This window comes from Gorilla gorilla, chromosome 7, assembly GCF_029281585.2.
Source record: "Gorilla gorilla gorilla isolate KB3781 chromosome 7, NHGRI_mGorGor1-v2.1_pri, whole genome shotgun sequence".
Classification (NCBI taxonomy): domain Eukaryota; kingdom Metazoa; phylum Chordata; class Mammalia; order Primates; family Hominidae; genus Gorilla; species Gorilla gorilla.
The window spans coordinates 136,444,160-136,468,411 of NC_073231.2; positions in this window are offsets into that span (position 1 = coordinate 136,444,160).

Below are 24,252 nucleotides of genomic sequence, written 5' to 3' on the forward strand. Positions count from 1 at the left end.
ATTTTATCCATTATTGGGAGAGAGGGATGGGATTTCACCATGTTGCCCAGGCTCGTCTGCAGACATTCATGTAGCCAATGAACATATGAAAAAAAGCTTAACATCATTAATCATTAGAGAAATGCAAATCAAAACCATGAGATACCATCTCACACCAGTCAGAATGATGATTATTAAAAAGTCAAAAAACAACAGACGCTGGCGGGATTGAGGAGACAAAGAAACATTTTTAAACTGTTGGTGGGAATGTAAATTAGTTCAACCATTGTAGAAGACAATGTGACAATTCCTCAAAGATCTAGAGGCAGAAACACCCAGCAATCCCATTACTGGGTATATACCCATAGGAATATAAATCATTCCATTATAAATATACATGCGTGTGTATGTTTACTGCAGCACTATTCACAGCAGCAAAGACATGGAATCAATCCAAATGCCTACAAATGATAGACTGGATAAAGAAAATGCATTATGTATACATCATGGAATACTACGCAGCCATAAAAGGGAATGAGATCACATCCTTTGCAGGGACATGGTTGGAGCTGGAAGCCATTATCCTCAGAGAACTAACACAGGAACAGAAAACCAAACACCTCATGTTCTTATTTACAAGTGGGAGCTGAATGATGTGAACATGTGGACACACGATGGGGAACAACACACACTGGGGCCTGTTTATAGTGAGGGATGTTGGGGGCAGGAGAGCATCAGGAAAAATAGCTAATGGATGCTGGGCTTAATACCTAGGTGATGGGATGATCTGTGCAGTAAACCACCACAGCACACATTTACCTGTGTAACAAACCTGCACATCCTGCACATGTACCCCTGAACTTAAAATAAGTTGAAGAAAAATAACCTATCTTGGTGTGACCCTCTTAAGATAGGAAGACCTCTGTCCAGTGTTTTGAAACAATTCAAGGACAGAAAGCTTAAAAAAAAAAAATAAAAGGGTCCAGGCGCAGTGGCTCACGCCTGTAATCCCAGCACTTTGGGAGGCCGAGGTGGGCAGATCACGAGGTCAGGAGATTGAGACCATCTGGTTAACTGAAACCCTGTCTCTATCAAAAACACAAAAAATGAGCCAGGCGTGGTGGTGGGCGCCTGTAGTCCCAACTACTCAGGAGGCTGAGGCAGGAGAATGGCATGAACCCAGGAGGCAGAGCTTGCAGTGAGCTGAGATCACACCACTACACTCTAGCCTGGGCGACAGAGTGAGACTCTGTCTCAAAAAAAAAAAAAAGAAGCATCTTACATATTATTAAGTGAAAAAGGCAAGGCATGAAACAGTGTGTAGAGTATAATCCCATTTGTGTAAATGAAAACATCTATGCAAGTATATATGTTGACACAAGCATATAATTTTTCTAGAAGGATACATAAGAAATTGTCAATAGTAGTTACCTATGGGTAAAAGGAGTTGGTGGAAGGTCTTTGCTTTTACATTTAAAACTACATGGTTGAATATTTTACCATGTTCATGTATTGCTATTCTTTTACTTAAGAAATAAATAGGAAAGAAAGAAAAAAACACTTGAGCACACATTTCAGAACTATGGGGAAATAAAGTCACCATATAGTCCAAAGTTTTGGGCTGTATCCTCTCCTCCAGGACTGGAAGGGTTCTATAGGGGTTTTAGGTCAAGATGTCTTCTGATGCCAGAAATCTCACTGCAACATTCCTCTCTGTGTTACTGGATTTGTTTTGTTTTTCCAGAAAAACAGAACCAATAGGATATATGTGTATATATGTGTATGTGTGTAATAAATGAAGAGATTTATTATAAGGAATTGACTCACATGATATGGAGAAATCCCAAGATTAGCAGCCGGCAAGCTGGAGACTCAGGAGAGCCAATGATGTAAGTTCTGGTCTGGCCTTCAGTTGACTAGGTGACTTCCACCCACATTGGGAAGGGTAATCTTCTTTTCTCCGTCTGCTGATTGAAATATGAATCTCAATCAGAAACACTTTAACAGATACCCCCAGAATAATATTTAGTCAACTATCTAGGCACCCTGTGGCCCAGTAAAGTTGATGCATAAAATTAACCATCACAGCCTCCTCCCAGAAAGAAACATCTAGCCTTCTCTTGGATACCTCTAGTGGAGGACACTCGCCACCTTTAAATGAGCTCGTTCATTTAGAAAGCACTTGTCTTGGGCTAAAATCTGTCTCCTGTGGTTCTCTCCCATGATCTTAGTCCTATTCATAGAACACAGAGAACTCTTGCTGCTCTATAATCCATTCTTCCCCAGCAACCAAAGTCATCTTTAGAGATGTAAATTGGATCATATCCCTCTTTGCTTAAAAAAATTAGAAAAAAATCCAAATTCTTTACAATGATCTTCCAGGCTGTATGGGACCTAGCCCCTCTCAGCCTTAGGAACAATACCCCCTACCTTTGGTCCACCATCACTAAATCTCAGCTGCACTGTCCTTTTGTTTTTTTCCCACAAGTGTGCCAAGCTCGTTCTCACCTTAGGCCTTTGCACTTGCTGTTCTATCTGCCTGACATGGCTTTTCACCAGAATAAAAGCTCTTTCTCCTCATATGGGTCTCAGCTCAAATGCTATCTTGTTGGAGGCTCTTCTCTGACCACTCAACTAAACTACCTGCTTCCTCTGGCTCCTGTCCCCAGCCACTTGCTTTTTTCATAGCACTTGTCACTATCTAATATTTTATTATTGATAATAAATTTGTAAATTGCACAGAGCCTGAACTTGATTCTATATTCTATTGCATTGTATTTGCTTGTTTGCTCTGTGTCTCCTGTAACTAGTGAATGTAGGATGTAGGTGCTGCCAGGGCAGGGATTTTTTATGTTTCATTTTGTTTGCTGCTGTAACTCCAACATGGAGAACACATCACAGATACTTGATAGAGAGTTGGTGAATAAATGAGTAAGTGAAGTGTATCCTTTTTGTGTTAGCACTTAAGGTTTTGTAGATGGCTATCAGGTCTTCCTGGGACTCTTCTAAGCTAAACATCTCCAGGCTTCAACTACTCTCATCAGACATGGTTTGGGGTGTCCTTCACTTCTAGGGGGCCTTCACTTAGAAGTGTTTCAGTTTATTACTTTTCATATGGGGTGCCGTGAGCTGACAAAAGATTTTAGATGTGGTCTGAACCATAGCACAGAATAAACATATGTCACTATGAATTTCTTATCATCTGGCCTCATATGTAAGAGAGAGAGAGAGAATGCATGATGGCTTCTGACGTTCTGACATGTTTTGTGACTTTAAACTTGGTAATGTTAAACATTTAGCAACCAGGGACATTTTCAAAATGATGTGTGCATACATACCATGCACATACATGTGGCACACAAACACACTCCTCCACCTCTCTGCACTGGTTGTACACCACATGTGGGCACTGGCCAGGTCATGTGATGTTGAGCAAGGCTGTATCAGTCCAAGAGATGGGCACCTTTTTCTACATGATCCACAGAGTGTGAGGGCCATTTTCTACCTGGTCTACTCTATCGGGGGAACCTGCTCCCAATATTTCAACGTAGGTTCTTTCTATTTTCTGTAAGTGTCGGCTGGCTGAGAAATAAAGAGAAAGAGTTCAAAGAGAGGAATTTTACAGCTGGGCTGCCAGGGGTGACATCACATATCAGTAGGACCGTAATGCCTACTTGAGCCTCAAACCAGCAAGTTTTTAATTAAGGGTTTCAAAAGGGGAGGGGGTGTAAGAACAGGGAGTAGATCACATGCTTTAAAAGGCAAAAAGGAGAACTACTGATAAGGGTCTATGTTCAGCAGTGCATGTATTGTCTTGATAAATATCTTAAACAACAGAAAACAGGGTTCGAGAGCAGAGAACCAGTCTGACCACAAATTTACCAGGGCGGAGTTTTTTCCCCATCCTAGTAAACCTGAGGGTTCTGCAGGAGACTAGGGCATATCTCTGTCCTTATCTCAACTGCCTAAGGCAGACACTCCCAGAGCGGCCATTTATAGACCTCCCCCCAGGGATGCATTCCTTTCCCAGGGTATTAATATTAACATTCCTTGCTAGGAAAAGAATTTAGCGATGTCGTCCCTACTTGCATGTCCATTTGTAGGCTCTCTGCAAGAAGAAAAATATGGCTCTTTTTGCCCGACCCCGCAGGCAGTCAGACCTTATGTTTGTCTTCCCTTATTCCCTAAAAATCACTGTTATTCTGTTCTTTTTCAAGATGCACTGATTTCATATTGTTCAAACACACATGCTTTATAATCAGTTTGTACAGTTAACACAATTATCACGGTCATTCTGAGGTGATGTACATCCTCAGCTTATGAAGATAACAGGATTAAGAGATTAAGGTAAAGACAGGCATAAGAAATTATAAAAGTATTATTTGGGAACTGATAAATGTCCATGAAATCTTCACAATTTATGTTCCTCTGCCGCGGCTCCAGCCGGTCCTTCCATTTGGGGTCCCTGGCTTCCCACAACACTACTCAGAAATGGCACCTTTTTACAATTCATCTATTCAGAGGGGGTACTTTTCTCAAATTCTCATGATGGAGTTACCCATATTAGCAGCAACCCTGCAAATGACTTGTAGGAGAGTGAGCACTAGAGGTGGAAGCAAAAGATAGATTCACATCCTATTCATCCATTCAACTAATATTTGTGGAATACCTGCAATATGCCAAGGACCATTCTGGCATCTTGGGACATAATCAGAGAAGGTCCCTGTTCTCATGAGTCTCACAGGTACATGAGGAAATATGACAAGGGAGTGATCAGATAATATGTTAGACAAGGAATTAAAATAAAGTGATCTAGTAACTAGTGGCCAATGGCTACTTCGGGGTGTGTGACCAGGGAAGGGATCTGGGAAGAGTGACAAGTATCCAAGTTCTAAATAATAGGAGGGAGTCAGGTATGAGTTCAGGCAAAAGTTCCAAGATGGGAATAAACTTAACCATGAGGAGAGAAGAAAAAGAAGGCCCCATGCTCTGGACTAGAGTGAGTGAGGAGAAGAGGAACAGGAGATGAGGTTAGAGAGGTACAACAGAGAGATCCTTTGTAAATGCCCAGAGCCTGGACTTGATTCTCAGTGTAGCGGGCCGCCATTTGCAGGCACCGAGGAGAGAGGAGTGATAAGCTTGGACCAGAAGCAATGGGAAGAAGAAAAGTGTGTCCAGGGAAGAGTTTCTGTGGAGCAGCAGGGCCAGTGCCAGTTGGGGTAACCTGGTAAGTCACTTACACCCTTGGCCTCTGTCTCCTCATGGGGGATGGGTTTTTGCAACCATTAATTGAGTATTTCACACATCATCTCCTATCACCCTCAAAACAGCTCTGGTATCCAAATTTCATCCATTCTACAGGGTTTTTAGAAACATTCACATAAATGAGGTAACAAGGTGAAATAATAATACTTAGCACTTACTATATGTTACAGATAGTTTTAAGTGCTTCACACACTCTGTCAGAGAGATAGTATTGTAATCAGTATCCCCATTTCACAGATGAGGAAAGTGAGCCCTAGAGAAATTAAACAATTTGAGGAAGATGACACAATTAATAAGGAGCAGAGCTAGGATTAAAATCCAGCCAATGCCAGTGAGGTACCAGGGTCTGTGTTCTTGACCACTATGATATATCAACGATATAATCTCTCAAGTGCTGGCTATAGCACTTGGGTCCAGATAGGCATTTAATTTCTTTTTTTTTTTTTGCTTGTTTTACATTATAACAGGGCACAAGAATACAACTTTGTCATCAGAATAAATTACCAGCTTGAACAAGGATGATGATATCTCCCTTGCCAGAGGCAGTGAGCTAAAAAACCTGCCTAGCCATTCTGGCCTGTCATAGTCATAGACAAAGTATGTATTCCTCAAACCCTATAGTTAGGTGTGTTCTAGCATTTGTGGCAGCAATAACATAATTAGTTTGTATCCAAACTATGCAAGACAATTAGTGTTTTCTATGTGATGTTGAATAGATTTGCTCCAAAGTCACAGCAGAGAACTGCAGGTAAAAGCTAAATTTAAACTTCCTCTTTGAGAGAAGTCAAACCTGGTAATTACTCTTTTAAATTCCCTGCTGAAAATGAGCCAACAAATCTCCTTGGTCATTAACCGGAACCAGGGCAGGATCATCCTACAGACAGTCTGCTTAGAATAGTAAAATCAGCGCTGGCTTCAGAGTCAGGAGATGTGGATTAGGGAGGATGCTCTGCTACATCCTAGCCATACAGATCTTGAACAGGCCAGAAGAATAGTGGCTGCACTAGGGGATGTTGTGGTGTCCACATGTAGTGTCTGGACATGTGGCATCCAGCTTGAACCATGAGATACAAAGTTGACTGGCAGAAGAGAAAGATGGGAAGATCTCAGGTCCTGGGTGATGTTTTTGAGAAACTGAATTAACAAATTGTGAAGGTGCCTCATTGCAGACATTTCGATATCAGAGAAAATAAGCCCTTTTAGTGTTTAAGCCATTTTGAATGGGGGTTTCTGTTATTTGGAGTTGAAAGTGTGCTAACTGCTGTATTGGGCAATCATGAGATGCAATTAATACAGTGTATGTAAAACATTTTATGTATTGTCCAAGATAAATTAATGTTAATAGAAAGTGAGAAGTCCAGCAACTTGGAATTTCTGTGTTTTTGCTGTGACATTTTTCTCTACCTAGTAGAGAATGATAAAATTTTAGACTGTGAAGAAGAAGGTAGGAGAATAGAGTGCAGAAAAGCCAAAGATTTTAACAATCATGCAGAAATGGGGAATATGTGGTTGGGGGCTGTTATTGACCCTCTATGAGCCCAGGACAGACATCGATAATCAAACACAAAACCCTCTCCATGGCCTGGAAACTTGCAAAGCAGAAACTGGGGCAATTGTAGGCCTCTCCTCATTCCTTTCCCATCTCTTAAGGATTATTGTCCTTCTTTGCCTGAAGTCTAGGGCTTCATAGATTTTGTCTACTAAAAAAGTTATTATATTGTTATATTATAGAATTAAATGTTTTGTAATTGTATAATACATTATATAATATTATAGAAAATATATACATATTATATGTTATATAAGATACATATTATCTATATGAATTTATATACATAAATATAGTCATGAGCTGCATAATGACATTTCTGTCAATGATGGACTGCATATATGCTGATGGCCCCATAAGATTATAATACTGTATTTTTAGTGTAAGTTTTCTATATTTGATATGTTTAGATACACACATACCATTGTGTTACAGTTGCCTATGGTATTTGGAACAGTAACATGCTCTACAGGTTTGTTGCCTACGAGCAATAGTCTATACCATATAGCCTAGGTATGTAGTAGGCTCTACCATCTAGGTTTGTATAAGTACACCCTATAATGTTCACACAATGATGAAATCACCTAGCGACACATTTCTCAGAACATATTCCCATCACTAAGCAATGCATGTCCGTATTTATTTATTTTTTTAATTAATTTTTTTTTTGAGACAGGGTCTCACTCTGTTGCCCAAGCTGGAGTGCAGTGGTGTGATCACAGCTCACTGCAGCTACAACCTCCTCCTGGGCTAAAGAGATCCTCCTGCCTCAGCTTCCTGAGTAGCTGGGACCACAGGGATGTGCAACCATACCCTGCTAATTTTTAGTTTTTTTGTAGAGATAGGGTCTCACTATGTTGCCCAGGCTGGTGTTGAACTCCTGGCCTCAAGCAATCCTCCTGTCTCAGCCTCCCAAAGTGCTGGGATTACAGGCATGAGCCATCATGCCGGGCCTGCCTGTTTGTATTTAATTCTATAATATACTATAGAATTTTTATAATAATTGATTTCCTGAGGGTTTACACTTTCAAACAGATTTCTCACTGTGGAAGGAATGGCTTGGTGTTCCATTAAGCGAATTTCACACAAGCAGGGTTTGGCAGGTGGGATGTAGGACTGTTTCCTTTCTGCCCCCTGAAATCAAGTCTCATAGGTGACAAGTAATGGTGAATGCAGCCGAGCGCGTTGGAGGATTCTGTGAGGTCTCAGCACAAATTCAGGCTATTAATGTTGCCTCAGAGCCTGACTTGAAACAGTATTGCCAAAACCGGGGTAGGTGAAAATGGACTCATGACACCTTCTGTTCTAATTTTACCCCCACCTCAACCCTTACAACTTATTCCCCACCTCAACACTTACAACTTATTTCTGAATAATGCAATGTGGTTTAGAAATGAATGGCATTGGGGCTTTTGTTATTGAAAGTAAGGAGATAAGAAACTTCCTTCATCATTAAGACAGAGCAGGAGATGGCTAGGGAGTGAATGATTGACTCTACCTGCTTCCCCGTCGGGTAAACTTCCTTGAGATTCATCTTCCATCTAAAAATTGAGGAGGGAGCCCTTTGTCCACTCAACCTGCCTAATGTGCTGGCGCACAAAAACTTAGCCAAGGTAACGCCATTTTAAATCTTTTAAATCTCTGAGGCACTACATACATAATTGAGGATAAATCATCTTCAAGTTTAAAATAGACAAGATTAAGTAATTCCACTTAGTAGATTCATTCTGCTAAGTGGTCACTGGCACTGTGGGAAATCGCAAAAGGGCTAAATTTTTTATTCCTTCCTTTCCTGTATTCACACCCCATGCAACATGGCTTTGTAGCTCCTCTATCTAAAAGGTGGAATCTTACCCCTTTGCCCTTGAATTTGGGCTGGCCTCGTGACATGGTTTGGCTGATAGAATGCAACAGAAGTGATAGTGTGCCAATTCTGAGCTCAGGCCTCAAGAGACCATGCATGCCTCCACCATAGTTTTAGAACCCTTCCAGATTCCACGTAAGCAAGCTTGGGCTAGCCTGCTGGAGGGTGATAAGCCATCCTCAGTTAGCCAGCCTCTCTCTGAGCCAGGAGCTGACCTGGTAGCTGTCTGCATCTGCAGATATATGAGTAAGCTTGATCAAGATCGGATGAATTGCCTGGCTGAACCCATGTTAAATATTATTGGCTTGGCTGGGTATGGTGGTTCAAGCCTGTAATCCCAGCACTTTGGGAGGCCAAGGCAGGTGGATCGCTTAAGCGCAGGAGTTTGAGACCAGCCTGGGCAACATGGTGAAACCTCATCTCTACTAAAAGTACACAAATTAGCTGGGCATGATGGAACACACCTGTAGTCCCAGCTACTAAGGAGGCTGAGGTGGGAGGATCACTTGTACCCAGGAGGTCAAGGCTGTGGTGAGCCCTGATCACGCCATTGTAGTCCAGCCAAGGGGAGAGAGTGAGCCCTGTCTCACAAAAAATTGACTTGTAGAATCATAAACTAAATAAATTGTTTAAACTCACTAAGTTTTGGGGCGGTTTATCACACAGCAATAGAGACACATAGACATTTTTTCAGAAAGCTCACTGCTTTTGTTAAGATCCAAAGACTAGTTTTAAATATGTGCCTTTGCCAGCTGTGCATACAAGTTAAGATTAAACAAGAAGTCAGAAACTTGTGTTCTGTCAGCGTTTATAAGTTCTGGGATAGCCCAGAAAATTCTAGAAAGGTCATGAAAGACATCTATTTGGGAATTTGTCCTCTGGATCCACCCCCACTCCCATCTCAGTATATTCAGTTATAATGATGAGGATGTAATGAAACAGGCATTCTTGTGCTGATGAACATGTGAATAGGCACGATCATTTTTATTCATTAAGTAAATATTTATTAAAATGCACCCTATGGTCAGGCACTGTCATAGGGGATAGAGTTATAAGATGAAAAAAATACAGCTTTGTCCTCAAGAGGCCCACAATTTAAAAAGAATAACAGACAAAAAAACTTAATTATAAATCCATCTCATACATAAAAATGAAATATTGGAAAGGAATTTGGCAATATGTATCAAAGGCTTTAAATTATTTTTACTCTTTGGTAGAATGATTTCTCTTCTGAAAATGTATTCTAAAGAATGATCCAAAATGAGGAAAGGATCTTATTCACAAAATGTTCCTTTCTATATATAAATATAGGAGAAATATATTAATTCCCAACATCCAATTAGTTATGATATATCTATTAGCTAGAGCATTACACAGCCATGAAAATTGTTTATACAGAGTCTGTTACAACAAAAATGATTATGACATATGCTAAGTAAAATACAGGATACAAAAATATCTTTGTAATGGCATTAAAACCATGTAACAAGATACTCCTAAATATTCATAGTGGTTTGGATAGATAGTGGGAAAGAAGAAAGGAAATATTTGTGATGATGTATTGTGTATTAAATATATATGTGTTTGCCTCTTAAATGCATTTAAATCTTAATTGCCACAATGACTCTTGAAGGTAGTTACAATTGCTATGTTTTTACAGACAAGGAAAACAAGGCTCAGAGAAGTTAAATAAGTTCTCCATGCATGGTGAACTGGTAGGAGGTGGAAGTTGGAGCTGAGCTGAGGAGTATTTGACTCCAAAGAGAATGCTCTTTCTGTTAGAGCTGTCAGACACCTACTGAAGGGATTTTGATGGTTTTAATTTTCAAAATTTTCTCTTACTGGGATTTCCTAACTTTTCCATAAATTTCATACCATTAACATTTAAATGTAACTTAAAAAACAAACACAGTATTCACCTGGCATGCCTCTTGCTCAGACTCATGAGCCTAGTCTATAATTGCCTATGTCGGACCTTGAGGCTTTTTGGAAGGATGGCTCTATTCTCCTGAAATACCTCTTCTCCTAGCTGGAGGATGCCTAAAAATCTTTTAACAAGGGAAAAACCTTCCATTTCATAACTAGAAAGAGAATCTTAACATTCCTCAAGCCCAGTTGTGTTCTTGATGTTCCAAATCCTTGCCACAGCACTCCCATACACTTATCCATACTCCCCTCTCTAAAGGAGAATTCTCTCTATTGCATGAGGCAGCCATAGTCCATGGTTTGGTGAAATTTTCCTTGGATTGAGCTGAAACTTGTCTCCTAATTCTGTCCTTCTATGGAATGTACTTATCCTTCTTCTTCTGGACAGCCCTTGTAAGTAGGTCGAGATGGACACTATGTTTGCAGCAGCAGAGTCTCCTGGTTGCCTACCCAATATCTAGTCTATCTTTCGCCTTAAAAACAGTTCTCAAATTTTATTCAGGAGTTTGATGCTCCTAATTAAGGAATACATCTCCCAATCTCCCTAGCTAGCTGGGGCAATTTAAATTCTGGCCAAAGAGATGTAAACAAAAGCTGCTGGGTAAGAGTTCCAAGAAAATTCCTCAAAAGGGGTTGATAGCTGATCCTTTCCCCTTCCCCTCACCCCTCCTGGTTTCTTTCCATTTTCTGACTAGAATGGAGAAGTGATAGCTGGAACTACAGCAGCCATACGAGGCAACCTTGAGGATAGAAGCCAGTGCCAAGGTTGTCAGAGCAGAAAGGTAGAAGGAACCTGAGTTTGTAATGTCTGGAGCAGCTATGTGCACGTGCATGCTTTTTCCATTGAGATTTAAAAAAAAAATTTATTTTTTGAAAATAAAATAGTATTATTTCTGGTCATTTTTATAAGCAGGCAAATGAAATTCTTGATGCTCAATCTTCTCTGCCTCAGCATACACATCCCTAGTTCTCTCAGGAGTCCTCCTGTGATAGAGCTCAAGTCCTCTCACCCTTTGGACATTCTCCTGGAGCTGTTCCAGTCTTCCCTAGGGTCTCTACAGAATGATGCTCTACACTAAACACAATAAAGCTTAAAGTGCAGGTGGCTCTGGATGCAGAACTCACGTGATGCATCCAAGGCTGGGCTGCCTGTCTTTTGTCTGTGCACCTTGGCCTTGTTCCCTTCCCTTTACATTGGTACTTACATTCATAGGAACAAGAGCTGACCTCCACTGAGAGCTTTCTATGTGCCAGGCACCGAAGCAAGCATTTGACATACATTATCTAATTTAACTCAGATTTAACATTTCTCCTGGTATGCCTGACATCCCCATTAGTCTGTGTGTCCTTGGGGAACAGCAACTTTACCTTGTTCTTTGCTATTTTGCCAGCGCTTGGCATAAGGCAGTTGTGCGTTAAATGCAAGTTGAACAGAAATGAATTAATAGCAAGGTGAACTTGGAATCAGGCAGCCTGCTTTTAAATCCAGCTTTACCACTCACTGGCTTAACCCCTTAAGACACCTAATCTCTCTGAGCCTAATGTGAAGAGGGGATAATGAAACCGAACCTGCAGAGCTGTTACGCTGATCAGAGGAACCCGTGTGTGAAAGGGCGAACATATGTCTGATGGAGAGCAGGCTTTTGGTATGGGGAGGAAGTGAAAACCCAGGCGTGTTTGTCCCAAAAAGTGGGAGGTAGCAGAGAGAAGAGTACCAGAGAGAAGTTGGGAAAAGCAGGAGAAGGCAGGAGGCCTGGCAGCAGGTCTCAATCTATGTCACCTTTCTCCTTTCAGCTGGCCCCGCCTCCAGGTGTCTGTCCTGCAAGGCCAAGGGGTCCAGGGGAGGCCAGGAAGAGAGGCAATGCTTGTTGCTTACAACCATCCAGAGCTCTGACCTGGACGAGAAATGCCTTCACATGCATGAGTCCGTGTTCACAGAGACGATGAAGATAACATGTAAGAGCAGACTTTAGCAGAGATAACAAGGAGCGAATGAAAGGCTTATTTCTATCCCGTAATTCAGCAAGTCCTCCCTGACAGTCCCTGCCAAGGTCTTCCCTTCCACACTGTAAGCTCCTCAAGGGCAATGGACTGTGTTTCTGTTTGTCAGATGTATATTGGGAGCCAGCACCGTGACTGGAACATAATTGGTGCTTGATAAATCCTTCTTAAAACACATAGTTGTATGACCCCAATCAGTCCATGGGGATGGATGGTGTAAATTCAACTCAACAGCTTAATTGAATGTGAAGAGTTAATATAATTGTGAGTAAACAACTGTTCTTCTTCAGATATTAAGGTAAAGGGGTAAGTGGGTGGGGGAAAGAACTCATAGTCACTGAAATTTTACTATATAGCAGGCAGGTTACTAGGTGTTTTATTATTGATTATTTCACTTATATACCAATTTATATACAATACCATTATCTAATTTTTAAGATAAGGAAACTGGTGCTTTGAAGGAGTGAGCAATCTGACCAAGCTCAAATAGAGTCATCTGATTCCAATGTCCATAACCATGTAATTGGTGTTTACTTCAACTATCCTGAACTAGCAAACTAGCTCCCTCCTGCCATTTCTTCTCAGACCCAGTTCTGTTCTTCTCCCTATCAACTCAAATATTAGAGGTTCCAGCATAACTTGCACCTGAGCCTGACCAAATATTAACAAAAACATCAACTCCCAAAACTTATTGATTTATTTCAATTTTGCAAATATCTGTATAATAATGGTAATGACCATTAGTTGATTTTCTACTATATAGCAAGAACTTTACACGCTAGCTAACATCTTGGATTCTTTATAAAACCTTGTTATAAGAGTACTGGTCTCCCTATTTAACAGATAAGGAAATTGAAGCTCAGAGAGGTTAAGTCTTGACCAAGATCACACAGCCTCAACCTTGCACAAACTCCCATACCTATGCTTTTCCTGCGTTACCGTTCTGCTTGTGTTAAACCCTGCTGGTATAAAAAGGTAAGCAAGGTAGTCCCTGTCTCCATGGATCTTACTCTCACATTGGGACACAAGCTGAGCCCCTGCTTCTGTGTACTGCCTCTTCTGCCTCATTCTCTTACAGCAACCCCGGGATGACTGGGGGTCTTCTCACCTCTACTCCCCAAACTTCCCGTCCTCCAGGCCCCTCTCCCCCCAGATTCCAGCCCTGACATTTATTCATCATATGGTCATGGGATAAGCCACTTCATTTTTGTTAGGCTTATTCTCTTCATCTGTAATTAGGGGCATTAACATCTACCTGGCAGGTTTTGAGGTGTGTCAGGTTGTATTTTTCAAAGATGCCAGCACCTACATATACCATGCCATGTGCTTGTCCTATGATGTGAATTTGACACTCCTTCATTGAAAGGTGAGGTCCATGTTTCCCTTCCTTGAACTTTACTGGACATACGGGACATGTTGACCAAACAGACTGTGACAGAACTGACTGTGTGGCTTTTGAGGCTAGGTCATAAAAGGCAATACAACTTCTGCCTGGGACTTTGTCTTGGGATATGCACTTGGCACCTCAGTAGCCCTGAGATTACCTGTAGGAATTCCTGAAGCCACAAGTAAGAGAGAGCATGAGGAGAAACCACATAGAAATATGGAGGGATGTGGGAAGAGTCCTTAGCTGTTTGAGTCTTCCCAGTCCAGGAGACAAGTGAGAAAAAGAGCTTTCAGAAGATTCCAGTCCCAGCCTTCAAGCTGTTCCAGCTGACACCAAACGGAACAGAGATAACGGTTTCTGCTGAATCCTGCTCCATACCACATATTCAGCCGCAAATTGTTGTTGTTTGAAGCCACTAAGTTTTGGGGTGGTACCTAGCACAGACAGAGCATTAACTGATATGAAGCAATTAATTCCTAAGCAATTCCTACTGTGCTTAGGAAGTTGGTGCTAAGGTCATCTGAGTAAGTCAGGATTAGAACAGCCTCAGGATCATGAAACTCAGGCTTCTGGTTTTTAGAAATCAATATCAGAGTTTTTCAAGTTACTTAACTCCTAGGAGGTAGGTTTTAACTAACTTCAAGAGCTACGAGCTCACAGGAAGGTAAAACCCGTTTAAAACACACTATAATTTTCATGAGACTGTTAAAAAAATTGAGCATATGCTTAATGTTTTACGGCTTCCAAAAACAATACGAAAGTCTTTCAAATGAATCCATGTGTGTGTGTAAGAACTGTCTAGAATCCAAATCCTTCCCTAACTTAGTTAACCTAAGGAAAATTATTTTGTTCCATTGAACCCCGAGGCAAAGAAAATTGCTAGGCTAGAGAAATGGCCTCTGGTCACAGGCTTTGAAAAGTAACACCAGCCAGAGATTATCGAGTAAATTAGGGCAGTATTTTCCCCTCAGTGACTTGCCTGTCTTTCCATCTAGGTCTTGGTTATATAGAATGTACAGTTGACTTCAGATTTGATGAGTCCTAAGTGTCACGGAGTGATGAGTATACACTGGAAGTCAAGAAGCTAAACAGTTGGATGTGCTCAGAGCATCAAGGAGTTCTTAGAACTAGAAGGATATTCAGGGATCCTATAGTTAAAGCCTTTTGTTTCTATAGGGGAGAAGTTGGAAGCCATGTGAATGAATGTGATATACAGAGCTGGTTACAGAGCAGAGAGGGGAACTGAGGAAGTCTGACTTTTCTGAGACACCTGGCAGCCTACCAGTTGCCACTACTCTTTTCCAACTTGCCTTCAAAGTATTTAAATCCCACCAGAAAGCTGTAAGCAGATCTTAAATGTTCTCACCATAAAATGGAACCAAAAACAAACAAAAAACAGTGACTGGCCGGGTGAGGTGGCTCACGCCTGTAATCCCAGCACTTTGGGAGGCTGAGGTGGGTGAATCATGAGGTTAGGCATTCGAGACCAGCCTGGCCAACAGAGTGAAACCCCGTCTCTACTAAAAATACAAAAAATTAGCTGGGTGTGGTGTGGGTGCCTGTAATCCCAGCTACTTGGGAGGCTGAGGCAGGAGAATCGCTTGAACCTGGGAGGGGGAGGCAGTGAGCTGAGATCATGCTATTGCACTCCAGCCCGGGTGACAGTGTGAGACTCTGTCTCAAACAAAACAAAATAAAACAAAACAAAACAACAACAACAACAAAAAACAGTGAATATGGGATGTGATAACTGTGTTAACTAACTACTTGATTGTGGTAATCATTTCACAATATATATCAAATCATCATGGTGTATACCTTAAACTTACACGATGTTATTTGTCCATTATCCTTTAACAAAACTGAGGAAGAAAAAGGAGGACTAAGGTAAAGAGTCAATGAGGCAGAGAAATTTGTGCAATGTTTTGTGAAATTCAAAGTCATTCAGAATATCCATTTCACTTACTTAACAATTTTTTTGTGGTGATACATTTGAAGTTTACTCTCAGGTTTGATCATTCTACATTGTACATATATATCAAAACAACACATTGTACTCCACAAAGGTAATACAATTATGATTTTTCAATTAAAGATAATATTTATACTTAAAAAGTCATCCTGCAGCCTGGAGGGGTTGATTTGTAAAGCCTGGGTTTCAAATACAGGAGGTAGATAGGGTGGAGTGTGAGTGTGTGTGTGTGTGTGTGTGTGGGTGGGTGGGTGGAAGGTAGACTGGATGGTCAGATATGGATATGATCAATGTTAAAGCTGACAACTGAAAGATGAGCTGTTGTTTGCCAAGCAGGGGAGTAGAATGGTGGTCTTTTTGGCACTGGTAGCTACTCATGACTTGCTGGGGTGGAGAGTGTGGTAGAGGTCTCACTGAGAAAACGAGCAAGGGGCAGTTCTGTCCCCTGCTGATCTTTGCTGGCTCAGGTTCCATTTTGGTCACATCCTTCTATCAGAGATAAATATTGATTGATGAGTTCTTAACTTTTCTCTTTGCTGTTGTTTAAATCTCAATTTCCAAAATATAGGATTGTTCTGCTCCAATCTTTAGCCTTTAGAACCTACGTTCCTTGAGCTCTGGTTAGCTGATCTGCCAACCAATGAGGACAAATTCCAGAAACTCCTTAGGCTCAACCCTTCTTTAAAAATTTCTGCCATGTACTAATTTTTTTCTGTGACCTTGCAACCAACTTAATGTCTGTGGGTATGTGACTGTGTGTGTGTGTGCGTTTGCAGGGTGTTTGCAGGGTGGGAGAAGGATATATCTTTGTCACTTTCTCCCTACAATATAATAGGTACAATTCCTCAACAATAACACAATATTTCTTTGATTTTAAGACATATTAGTAAGACACATCATCATTTTATTAACCTTTTTTTAGAGGTAAAAATACATACAATGCACTGTTGCATATGCTTTTTAGTACTAAATCTCATCTAGATTCCAAAGCTTTAAAATGGCCTAGCTGGGTCAGGGGCGGTGGCTCATGCCTGTCATCCCAGCACTTTGGGAGGCCAAGGCTGGTGGATCATTTGAGGCCAGGAGTTTGAGACCAGCCTGGCCAACACAGTAAAAACCTGCTCTGCTTAAAATACAAAAAAAAAAAAAAAAAAATGAGCCAGTGGGATGCGGCTGTAATTCCAGCTACTCAGGAGGCTGAGGCATGAGAATCGCTTGAACCCAGGAGGCAGAGGTTGTAGTGAGCCGAGATCACGCCACTGCACTCCAGTTTGGGTGACAGAGTGAGACCTCATATCAAAAAAAAAAAAAAAACAAAAAAAAGGTCTAGCTGAGGAAAATTTGTAATACGATCAGGTGAAATTTTTTGAACACTTACTGTTTGCCCAGCTAGATTAGCTAGCTAGCCCCAAAAGATGTCCATGTCTTAGTTCCTGGAACCTGTGAGTTAGTTTTACCTTATATGGGGGCAAAAAGGATCTTGGCAGATGTGATTAAGTTAAAGATGTTGAGATGGGGAGATTATCTTTGATAATTTGGGTGAATGCTAAGTGCAGTCACATATATCACTACAAGAGGGAGGTAGAGGGAGATTTTACACACAGAGGGGAAGGCACTATGATCATAAAGGCAGAGAGCAAGGTTTGAAGATGTTGGCCTTGAAAATGGAAGGAATGTGGCCACAAGCCAAGGAATGCTGGCAGCCACCAGAAGCCAAAACAGGCCAGGGACGAAGTCTCCCCTAGAGCCTCTGGAGGGAGCACAGCCCTGCAGACACCTCCATTTTGGCCCAGTGATACGGATTTCAGACTTCTAGAACTGTAAGAAAATACATTTCTGTTGTTTAAAACCAAGTTTGTGGTAATTTGTAATTTGTTACAGCAGCCACAGGAAACTAATACAGCAGCCCTGTGCTAAGCATCTGACATACACACATCATTTTATTTAAACCTTAGAACAGTCCTTGTTAGCAGTGGCAGCATATATATACGCATTGTTCTAGGTGCTGAAGATATATAGATGAATGAAATAGACAATTTCTGCCCTTATTGAGTTACAAATAGACAAGATGACAGAGTATATGCTCTGAAGCTATATATTTAAGAGACATGCAGGATAAAAGAAAAGTAGGTCATGGAGCAGGTATAATTTTTGGCCAGGGAATGTCTCTTTCTGAGGAGATGATGTTGCTCAGAGACCCGAAGAAAGTGAGGGAATGAGTGTGGAAAGATCTGGGGGAAGGATGTCCTGGCCAGAGGGAACAGCAAACATGAAGGCTTTAAAGCAGGAACAGACTTGGAGCATTTGACAGCAGGAAGAATGCCGGTGTGGGGGAGCCGAGTGGGCAAAGTGGCCTCACAGGTGATGAGTTTGGTGCAGGAAACTGCCTATTGCATGGCAGCAGTGACGCCATCTTGAAGAGAAACCACCGTGATCGCTGACGGTTGACTCCCACGTACCAAGGTGTTCTGCATTAAGCTCTTTAAACAATGCCAGTAGCAGATAACCCTTCATAAGTATGCTTATCTAAGCTCCCCAGTGGTCACAAGCTGTGGCAAGAAAGTCTGAAGATGTGACCAGCTGCATGTTTTACCCTAAAGTCTTGCTATATAAAGAATACTTTCTGGAGGGCGGGTGCAAGTATCCACCATTTTGTGGCCCTCCAAGGCTTCGGTTCTGTATATAAGTCCTTAGTAGATATTTCTTCCGAGGAACTGGATTTGTTAGCCTCTTTCCTCGGCCTCTCAGCTCCCTTGAGGGTAGGCTTGCATAGGCCTGCCCACCACAGAACAGTCGGAGAAAGGCACAGAGTCAAGTCCTGTGGGGCACCGTGTAGACCCTGGAGGAAAGGTGGAACTTGCTGCGAGAATAATGGGAAGACCTAGGAGGGTTTTGTGTAGGCGATTTGTAAGCTGGAGAGCTCTTTAGGGTAAGGACTATGTCTTGTGTTCTCCCACAGCTGAGGTGAGCTCACAGTCCAAAAAGCAAGATGCACCCTGAAATCTATGATGGCAGAAGGCGAGAAGAAAGAAGGGGAAGGGTACTGGGACTGCGTGAAGCTGCTCTCTGGCCCCTATTCCAGCTTTTCCGCTCCTGACCTCATTTTTTCCTCACTTTACTCCCGTGACTAAGCAGCGAAGAAATGATATCTTCTATTTTAAGACAGGAAACCGAAGCAAAGAGAGGTTGACTCACTTGGCCAAGGTCCCTGCACTGATTATGACAGGGCCCGGATGGGGACCTAGGCTTCCCGACCCCTGGCTCAAGGCTCTCTGAAATACCCAGAGTCCTCCTAAGGGAAGCTGCCTCCACCCTTCCTGACTCTGAACGCAGCAATCCACAGGGGTTGGAAGGCCCCTAGGTCTGGATGTTCCAACTAGAGAAGCCACTGTAAACCACTTCTGAGCAAACAGAAATGAACACTCTCAGGGACCTGGCAGACTAAATAAAGAGTGTTACCACTGGGTATCACCCACAGCGGAACCATCTGCTTCACAGAGCAGCCGAGAAAGATGTTCACGTGGCACCGTGCAGTGCTTGCTAGGAGTTTCTGCGGAAGCCCGCTGGGAGACCACCGCTCTGCTCACATGTGGAGGCTGCTAGATTCATACCACAGCAGAAACGAATCTAGGCCCAAGACCTCAGGTGTGACCAGAAATGTAACTTTTTTTTTTTTTTTCCTACAAGGGACTCTAGTTTTGATTTCAAGTTGCTGCTAGGTTTAAGTGCAGAAAAGATAATTTCAGTCCACTTAGGTGTTGCTGTCTGGGGATGCATCTGAGCTCTGGGAGTTTTGTGGAGGAGGCACCTGGAGCCCGGTGGTGTCCTGGCTGCAGGCTGACATTCCCCCCAGAGCCTCAGTCATTTGTCCATTGCTCTGTCCTCTCTCGTGTCTGACCATGAGTCAGTCCTCCTTTGACCCTCTGGATGGGAGAATATTCTACCATTCCCTGACCCACTGTAGTGTAAACGAAACACCATTTCTGGTCTAATTCTGCTGTTCTCACAACAGACTGAGGCATGGGGGGCCCTGTGAGGCTGCCATAAGGTATATCTAGATCTACCGTACAGGCATGTCTTCTGGTCCCACGCCATTCTGAGCTTGGGCTTGGGGACAGGCTTGCAGCTCCACAGACTCTGCCTTCTCTTGACTTCTCTAAACCTATTCGCGGGGGCTCACCCCCTCCCTGGACTCCTGGCTAGGATGGGGATGGGATCCACATCTCCTTATTTCTTCTGTCTTTAACCTGGCCCAGGCAAGCTTCTTGTGGTCTCAGAAAACCCAAAGCCTAATAGTCCATCCTCACTACACTTTCTTCTAACTCTCTTGTTTCGAGAGTTTAGGCTTTAAAAACGGAAAACCCAAAATTGTATCTTCTGTTCTGGCCGCATTCCTCTGGGTCATTTCTTCCTTACGCCAAGGAACACTGAATGTTCCGCCTGCTGCTTAAATGCAGGGAAAGGAACACGGGGTACAAGGAAATATGAGGACCACAATATAAAACAAAATAAAACCATGTTAATCTTCCAAGATACTAACTCTTCCACTCCATTATATGCCAGTGTTGGAAACATCTGCTTTGAAGTCAGGCAACCTGGTTTGACTCCTAACTGCAAGGTGCTTCGTTTATCAACTGGGACACACACATAAACCTCTGGCTCTCATCTATAAAATGGAACTAATTATTCCCCTGTGATGAGTTATTTTGAGAATTATAAAAGGCAATGTCTGTTAAGCTATTGATACACTGCTGGGTCATTATCATTATCATCACACCATCTGACCAGGTTTCCAGTTTGTTGAAAGTCTTTGGTGTTTATAATTTCTATTACCTACATTGTTCATACCTTCTTGCTAACTGCGGCTTTGCTTAGTTTTCTGGCCCCTTTCCCATCACTTCCTCCCCTGTCTTCTGAGTTGGATGTTGTTATTTAGATGAGATCATTCACACCTCTGGATGTTTGCTCACTCCACCTGGATCGTCTTTCTGCCTCTCTGGGTACCTCTCCAAGGGCCCCCTTCCTGTGTCCTACCAGCATCCACTCACCACGGCAGGTCCACTCCCTCTGTGCTTAGCTAAAATGTCATCTCTCTGGAGAAGCCTTCATGATCATCGTTGGATGCTTCCATAGTGTTCTGGACAATCTTATGCTAAGATTCTTTTCATATTCTACCATCATGTTTTTAATCCTGGGCCTGACACATGGGAGACCCTTGGTAAGGTATACCCTTGTCAACTTACACAAATGATACAATCTGCGGCATATCTGGCTCTATCCGTGAAAAACATATTTTACACCAGGCTCTATTCAGGTTGGTTCCCAAACACGAGGGATTAGATTTCTGATTCTCATTTTTTCCTTTGTATAGGTTGTGGTTTAAAATTAAGAATCTTTTATTTTAATTGTTAAAAACATTACAGTTTCTTCTTGATTCCTACCATTGCTTTTTAAAATTCTTCCTTTTTATTTAGACTCTTTTTTTTTTCTTTTGGTATAGAGACGAGGCCTCACTATGTTGCCCAGGCTGATCTCAAACTCCTGAGTTTAAGTGATCCTTCCACCTCGGCCTCCCAAAGTGCTGAGATTACAGGCATAAGCCACCATACCTGGCATGATTCCTACCATTGCTTTTTGCCTTCTCCATAAATCATTTCTCTCCTCCTCACTGAGAGCGAGGCTCCGGAATTAGCAGGCTACTCAGTCACTTTATCATGTAACACCCAGCTACAAAGCAAATCAAATACTGCTGGCAGGTTCTGCTTGATGAGAAAATATTTATTATGTTGGAGCTCTGGTTTGGAAGCCAGTTATCACTTACTAGCTGTGTTTTAATATTGTGTTGTTTTTCCATTATTGCTTTAGCTGCTGGAAGGAAATCCCAATGGCCTCAGATACTGCCACCTGGCGGTGAAGTGAAATGATAACCAGTTTTTGAGCAAAAGTAGGTTACTGAAGGTCAGACATGCTTGCCGGGGAATTGCAAAGAGGGGAAGCACCATACCATTTTTGTAACGCTTGTGCTATGCCAGTAACTTTGTGAGTCACGCACCAGCTCATCTAATCCCCACTATGGCTCTACAAGGGAGATGCTATGGTCTCATTTCACAGATCGGGAACTGGAGGCTCTGAGAAATTGACTTGCAAGAGGGCTAAGGTTTGGGAGATTCACACCTGGAAGCATCTGACCCCAAAGCCCATGTTCTTTCTACCACTCCTGATGATCTCCTATAGATAGAGCCAAACATCTACCATCTGGAAAATGTAGATTCACCTCAAATCTTTTACCCTTTGGAGACATAGGGGTAAATAAATGATCAGTAAATTCAGATATCAGGTAAGATGCTCTTTAGAAGAGAAATTAGGTTGGTTTCCTAAAGGGATGGGGCCACTAGGACAAATGGGTAGAAGCTACATAAAAAACTTCGAGGCAGGCAGATCATGAGGTCAGGAGTTCGAGACCAGCCTGGCCAACATGGTGAAGCCCCGTCTCTACCAAAGATACAAAAAATTAGCAGGGGGTGGTGGCATGTGCCTGTAATCCCAGCTACTTGGGAGGCTGAGGCAGGAGAATCGCTTGAACCCAGGAGGCGGGGGTTACAGTGAACCAAGATCACGCCATTGCACTCCAGCCTGGGTGACAGGGAGAGACTCCATCTCAAAAAAAAAAAAAAAAAACCAAAAAAACAAAAACTTCAGCTCAACATAAATAATTCTAATATCTTAGATCATGCTTTTTTGGGGTGCTTCTTTGACTCACATATCACTTATTCTTCATATTACAATAACTGGAGTGTGCTGTGTCTCTCTCACTACCACAAGTCCTCCTTGAGGGAAAAGCCATGAATGAGCCTTCTCTGTATCTCAGGATCTAGGACAGAGGCTGGTGTATCAGGTGTAAAATAGCATGTCTGGTGAATGAAGGAATGGGTCAAGCAGTTAGAGATGTGCAAAACTGTCTGGGCTTCCTTGGGAGAGGTGAGTATCCTTCCCTGAGGGGGGATACATTGAGGGTGGAGGACCACCTGTCAGAGATGCTACTAAGGGTCCTCTAGCTTCAGAGTGTCAAGGTGAAGGTCTCTGTAGCAGATCTTCCTTACTAGTGAGCAGTGATGAGTTCCAAGTGTGCTGGGACGTTGATCTCTGAACCTGAGGGGCAGCCAGGAAAACGCTGGGGTGGCAGTGCTCCCTGGACACAATGCCTTTGGCCATGAGCGGCTCCACCTGTCTACTTCAGTGTTCTAGGATATGAGAACTGATCCAAGGCGCTTCTACGTCTGAGAAGCTAGGGTTCCATATATCCATGCTTTCTAATCCTTCTCATATCATGTCATAGTCCAGACACACTTTTCTGGAGACTCTACTGCCAGCCTTCCAGATGAGGGAGGAGTCTGTAATGCAGGGACACTTATCTGAATCATTGAATTTGAAAGAGATTTTTGGATTTGCTCTAAAATGTCTAGGGACACAGTGTGGACAGAAGGAGTGCATAGAATTGCTTCATTCCATGTTAATCCATACGACTGACTGTGCTGTGTGCCCATAAACTCTTCCTTTACGCCGCTCTCTAGCCATGATCTTCCCATCCCTCTCCCTGGGGTTGAGAGAGGAGTACATTTCCCTTTTGCATTGATGGACTTGGCACTTTGGTTAGTGGCGTGTGAGTGGACATAATGCAAGCAGAGGCCTGTGCCGTTTGGCTTGGCTTCTTGCATTTTCCAAGAGAAGAGCAAGGCCCAGGTGGCAGCTTGCCCCAGAATGAGAGATGCATGGAACAGACCTGAACTTGACTACAGCCCAAGGCAGCTGCTTGAACTGGTACAGCTGACTTGTAAACCTGCAAGGGAGGAAAATATTTTATTGTTGTAGGCCCCTGAAATTCTGGCATTAAAAACATGCAGTATTGTACTAGGGCTAACTAATATACTCTAGAAGATAGAATTAGAACCAATGAATGGAAGCTATAGAGAGGCAGACTAAATGAGTTGTCTTTAACATATTCTCCAAATTCTTCTCTTGTCTACAAAAGGAGCAATTATATTCTCTGTAAAGGCAGTTAGAGGAGCCCTTAATTTTATCGAACATATTCATTGATTTGAATTTGGAGATTTGGGAACTGGAGCTGTAGACTGGGAGGATTGCTCTATACAACAGAGGATTCAGGATATGTACTTCCATATGCAACTAGAATGGCAGGGAGAGAGGGGAGAGGAAACAGATAAAACAAGGAAAGGCAGAAAAGCATGACTGATATCGTGGAAGGTGATTGCTATGGACTGAATTTTATATCCCTGAAATTCACATGTTGA